Source organism: Rhipicephalus sanguineus, chromosome 10 (genome assembly GCF_013339695.2).
Source record: "Rhipicephalus sanguineus isolate Rsan-2018 chromosome 10, BIME_Rsan_1.4, whole genome shotgun sequence".
NCBI classification, from domain to species: Eukaryota; Metazoa; Arthropoda; class Arachnida; order Ixodida; family Ixodidae; genus Rhipicephalus; species Rhipicephalus sanguineus.
Window position 1 is genome coordinate 76,170,247 of NC_051185.1, and position 5,802 is coordinate 76,176,048.

The following is a 5,802-nucleotide window of genomic DNA, read 5'->3' on the forward strand; positions in this document are numbered from 1 at the left end:
AGTGCCATACGTTTCCCACCTCATCGAGCTGTTGCTTTGTTTAGATGGTTTCCATGTAAGCTTAACATACACTACTCCTTAAGCTGCTATATTCCTGATCGTGTCAAGCTATGTATAACTAGTACAGACTCGATGTGCAGAAAATAGCACCTTGTAGTCCATGCAACAATATGATCATCGTTTTCATTTTTACCAGAGCACTTTTTTTTGCTTTCTCGTATTCAGAGCCAAAGATTAACAATAACGCACCGTGAAGACAGCACTAAATAAGAATTATTAAGTTCCTCACCTTTTATTACTCGCGTCAGTCGCAGGCCTATTAACGGCCGCTTTCCCTTTCGCCCTGTCAACGAGAAATCTTGGGCAAGGATGTCATTCATGCATCGTTTTAGGATGTGGCGCACAGCATCTGGCAGAGAGGCTCCCCCGATGTGCGAGAGATGGGAAATCTGAAACAGAAGCACGCGCTGCTTAGCTACATATCAACCTGCTCCTTAACCACATATTAACTTAAAAAGGGCTCTGACCAATGCCTCAGATTTTATTATCTCCAGCAATGACATACATGCCTTGCTCGAAATTAAAAACTGCAAGCAAGAAAATGAACACTCCTTCTTCAGCAAATATGAAAAGGATCAACGTTTATCTCCTTCAGCACCCACCAGTCCTGCTCTGTTAGCGTCATCTTGGAGTAGGCGCTCAAGCTCCTCCAGACTTGACTGTGTTGTAAGGGGAAGCAAATCCAGCACGGAGGAGTCCAAGCTGGGCCCTGCAGATGGTCTTTGCTGAAGGTCTATGGCACTTTCAAGGCGCTGGATACCTTTACTTTGAGCGCCCAGCTCAGCTTTGATCTCTTTCAGGGCTTTCAAAACCTTTTCAAGCATTGCTGAAAAAATGCAAAGAATAAACTAGTACAGCTCGTTCAAATGGACACAAGAAAAAATTCACTTTTCAACGGAAGTCATGCGCCGAGTTAAATTGTGAATAGGGGGTGGCAGCATGCTGGCCGAGGCATACATCACGCCATACATAGTAGGATGTGTGAAAAAGCGCGAACTCCATGTCAGTGTAACATATATATTATCCAAGATCATCGAAGGTTAACTTACAAGCTACATGGGTCCTGCCCCCTCTCTGAATTGCTGATCTGGAGTCCTCTGGAAGGACTGAAGTGGATGTGGTGCTTGGTGCATGTGTGGCCGCTGGTGCAGGCAGTAAAACTGAAGCATTCTTGGGCAACTTGGGAGGGGGTGGGCTTGACACATATTGCAGACTGCGTGGCACAGAAGGGCGCTCATTTACTGCCTTGTCAAGCGAGTCCTCCGCACTTTCATCCGAGGATTGGAGACGCTGCGGCCGCCTTCTCTTCCTTTTTGGTGCTTCTTCATCAGCCCCAGACGCCAAGTCGGAGGTCACCGTCGCCTGCTTTTCTTTTCTCGGGCTGCTTTGTAGCTGTCTAAGAGCAGATAAAATGAACACGAGTCACAAATCAGAATGTCAAAAAGTATGAGTTGTTAAGCAGTGCCCAAGAAACAAATTATGGAGGAAGAAAACAGAAAAAGGAGAAGGCAGGGAGATTAACCAGAAACACTTCCGGTTGGCTACCCTACACTGGGGGGTCGGGGAAGGGGAATAGAAAGACGAGAAATAGAGAGGAAAGAGAAAAAAAAAGAGAGAGAGAAACAAATTATAGCTCACAAAATTCAAGGCAAGAGCTGTAACAATGGAGAAAGAACAATTCATAGCTGAGCAAGTTTTTTCTGCCAGCTTTGTATGCCTTCAGAATGCAGCAGTAAGAAATTCAAGAGTATAGTCTATAATATAAATATCAGAATAGTCCTCTAGATGAAATGTGGACTTGCACTTAATGCATCACCATGAATAACTAAAAGAGAAAACAAAGAATTTCCTTGTTTAACAGTACAGCTGTTCAAGCTGGCCATAATCTGTCCTACGCAAACAAAACACGTCGAGTGGCTATGCGCCACAGGAATTGGGTAAGCACCACTACTGAGTACAGCAGGTGTGAGCGTTAAGTGAAAATGAACAGAGAGTGAGAAAGAAAGCGATTGAAAGAAAATGATAGAAAGACATAGACAGTGAAAGAAAAAGAAAGAAACAGACACAAAAACGAGAAAGAAAAAACAGAGAGCAAGACAGGAGGAGGAATAGAGGGAAACAATGAAAGGGAAGGGACACGAACACCCTTCATCTCTGTCCTCGTTGTATCGCGCTGAATGAAAAAGGAAGCGATAAACAGAAAAAAGAAAAAGAAAGAAATAGGAAGAAACAGATACAAAAAAAAAGAGATACAATAGAAAGAGAAACAAAGAAGCAGGAGAAAAAGAGAAACAAGCAAGGCTGACCAGCTCCACTCTTCCTTCAGGCTTGGCACCACTAGTGTGAAGCTGCCACAATTTTTTGGTGAGCTTTTGAACGCACAGCCGAATAAAACAATAAAAACAAATTAACATTTTGTTTCTGCAGCAGTGCATTTTTGTGTAGACATTCAATAAGCTAAAGAATTAAAATGCTGCAACAGCTGCTTACCACACGTCCCTAACACGCGGCACTTGTAGATTTCCCAGTCATACGATGGCCTCTCGAGATGTTTTATGGCAGCCGTCACTTATGAGCACCTTTGTATGGTGGCCATTTGACTTCTTTGTTTCCGATAACCCAACTCGAAGGCACTACAGACACGTCGTCACCCTCATCAAAATGTACAACGCTGAACAGCTTTCTTGTACCTGAAATTTGTACACACAAAAGCACTATTCAAGTAACAAACTTGCAAGTTAACGTCTTGTAAAAGAAGGAGTGATGCAGCTGTACTTCAGTCAGTGTGCAGTGTTTTGTTTTTGATTTAGAGCAAATGTAAAAGATGGCCAACTAGCAACATTAACAGGCATCACTGCAAGTATGAAGAAGGGGAAATATTGCATAGCTCTGTGGTCAATCTGGTAGACACACACACTTGTGCTGAACATTCTCGACACGCCAAACTGAGAATTCCTCAGATAGTCCTTGAGCAGAAAAAATCATCAATTCTGAAGATGGCAGAGGGCAAACATACAAATTATTCAACGTCGAAAAATAATGACCACAGATGAAAATTCCTGATGGCGAGCACAAAAAGTTCGTAATTAACACAACATGTCCATTCTTGAGCTTCACGCAGTTATCAAGCTTATTCAGTTTCAGCACAGTGCCTTCCATTGCAAGTGTGGAGTACTGGTCACCATGAAAATCAGGTGGCACTGGTCCTTATTGTGAGGCCCAGAAAGTTCCATTGGGCGATGATTCTGCGAAGGCGACACACCATTTCCAGTGAGACCACTTTCACTCAGGCGCCTGACAACTTGCTGAAGAGCTCGAGAATGCGATTTGATTAGCTTCTTGATTTGATACAAAAAGTTCTCGAAAGGAAACGCTGAAAACTCATCGAGTGGACCAAAATTTCTAGCATCACCAGCAAGATGCAGCAGAGAATGCATGTTATACACGTAGATGCCTTTGCCATAAAGCGAACCAGCTTCACTAACAAATTCCTGAAGGATGCGCTCAGCCATGTCCATGTGGCGGGTGGTGAAATTAGGACAGATAAGAATGGTCACAGCAGCGCTCAGTTTTAAAAAATGCTTGAAGAACCTGTCTTCTAGGTTTCCTTTTAAAGCAACTGGTCCATAACACAGCAAGAAATTTCTGAGCTCTACTGCTTTCCAGTGCTCTAAATACTGCAGCCCACGAGGCCTCCGCTTCATGTCGCTTGGAGCTGACTCTCTAAAAGTCGCAAGCTTTGCAGACACACGAAGCTTTGCAGCAACAGGCATCCTTGAACTGCAGGGCTTTCCATTGACCCAGTACTGTACAAGGAACTTCTTCATGACTCCCAGACATACCAAATGCATATAGTCCAGTGGGAACTGGGTGACGAGTCCGACATTCAAGCACAGGAGAGGAGACTCCCCATGGTGATGTTCTTTCTGCACTTGATTCGGAAACTCTCGTCAGTTCGAAGTGGGCTATTACAATCAGGGAAGATCACCTTCTGGTCAACCTCCGAGTAGGTTCCTTTCTGAGAGCACTTGTCGCATCCAAAGTACGCCATGTGGCCTTTTATGCACTTAATGTACGCTCTCGCTGGAGCGTCACAAACTAATGCATGAAGTCTCACAGAGAACACTTTTCCATGGTGTGTGAGACCCTCTCCTACCAGCATACTCATCTCCTGGACAAAATCTTTCAAGTATGAACCTAAATCCTGTGGTTTATGCTCCCCTTCATAAAGGGCGACTATGAAAGGTGAACGGACTCTGCTTTCCTTCACCATTACGAGCACGGGCCAAAACTGCCTCCGTGAGCTCTTGGAGATGGGCAGGCCATCGATGTTGACTATCAAAGACAAAGTGCCGCATCCGTCGGTGAGATAATCTGAAGCGTGGGTGGTCAGTTGGGACGTCATTCCAAAATAATAGTACAGTCCTCCACCAATAGTCCGCAGCTCAACATCTCTCTGTGTCTTCAACAACGTCCTTGCATCTGCGGGTAGCTCGGGATGGTAAACTTTCAAGATCTTGAGCAGAGAAGTGAAGTGTGATGCAGGCACTTGGGTACTCAGAGCCCATTCTTTCAGATCATCCTGAAGACACAACGTTGTGTTGTTTACAAGGGACGTATGCGTAGCCGCGTTGGTCTCATCGTTGCCATCTAAACGCATGTGTTCAACTTCACAAGTACTTTCTATACCAACTGAACTATCAGAAAAATCACCGCTGCTCGCCGAGTCACTATGATGGTCAAGTAATGGGGAATGATTGTTCAATACTGACAGAGGTGCCACTAAGGACGAACTACTTTCATCATCAGGGACCAGTACAGAAATCGGAGATGCTCTATCAGGCTCGACGTCACTCGAGAAAGCACCTTCGTTGCTTGATTCACAGCCTGAATGGCAACTTTCAATTTCACTTCGTACTGAAGCCGTTAATCTCCTCTGCTTCTGTCGATAGCTAACGCTACCGAGAGCGCACTTCACTCTCTTCATCATGCAAAGAATGTGCACGACAATATCACACAAGGAATTCATGAAGACATACAGAAAGTAATGCAAGTGCACTGACCGCCAGTGACATTCCCGACGCCGTCTTTCAAGGAAGCCGCTGTCATAATTGCCGGTGGTTCGAGAATTCCAACGCCGAAGCGACCCGTATCTACACGGAATGGTGAATACGATACTATAGCCAGCACATGCGAAGCGGCGCAACACGGAAAGCCCGCCAAGACAGCCCGTCCGCTCCGTAGCTAATGACGACGACGATGGAGTTTCCTTGGTTTCCTCCCACGAAAATATTACCTTTTCTTTCTAACACTCAAAAAATTATTCTTTCAAGAAATTGCATATATATGTTTAATTAAGTAATATAAATATTTTACGTAAACTACACGTTGTTATATCGAGTTTATAATTTACAGATGGCCTCTGAGACAGTCGAAGTACGACGTACGCTTTGGTACGCTTCATGCACCAAGTCTCGGAGGCCTTATTCGGTTTATTCCAAACGTTTCATCAAAGTAAAGCTGCACTTGAGCGCGCAGAGGAATGGAAAAATAGAGAAAATGGGAGAGAACACGGGATCGGGGCATGGGGCATTACCCACCGCGTGCACCGCGTTATCTGCGCCATACTTTGACTTGTAGGGGGACGCTGTGCTGAACCTTAGCCCCCTTCCCCAGATGGGGAAACCTATCCTCAGGTGCGTCTGGAAATGACCTCGCAAAGCCGTTGGTTGTGACGTTGCA

At 44.9% G+C, this 5,802-nt stretch overlaps 1 long non-coding RNA gene across 1 annotated transcript; it reads right to left on the reverse strand.

Moving 5' to 3' along the window:
• Nucleotides 1–307: 307 nt before the first annotated feature.
• Nucleotides 308–1,218, reverse strand: LOC119406266 (uncharacterized). Its single transcript, XR_007417846.1, has 3 exons — nt 1,110–1,218; nt 663–886; nt 308–449 (listed from the first exon to the last, which is right to left on the reverse strand). It is a non-coding gene; the product is annotated as an uncharacterized LOC119406266 (long non-coding RNA).
• Between the last annotated feature and the right edge of the window lie 4,584 nt (nt 1,219–5,802).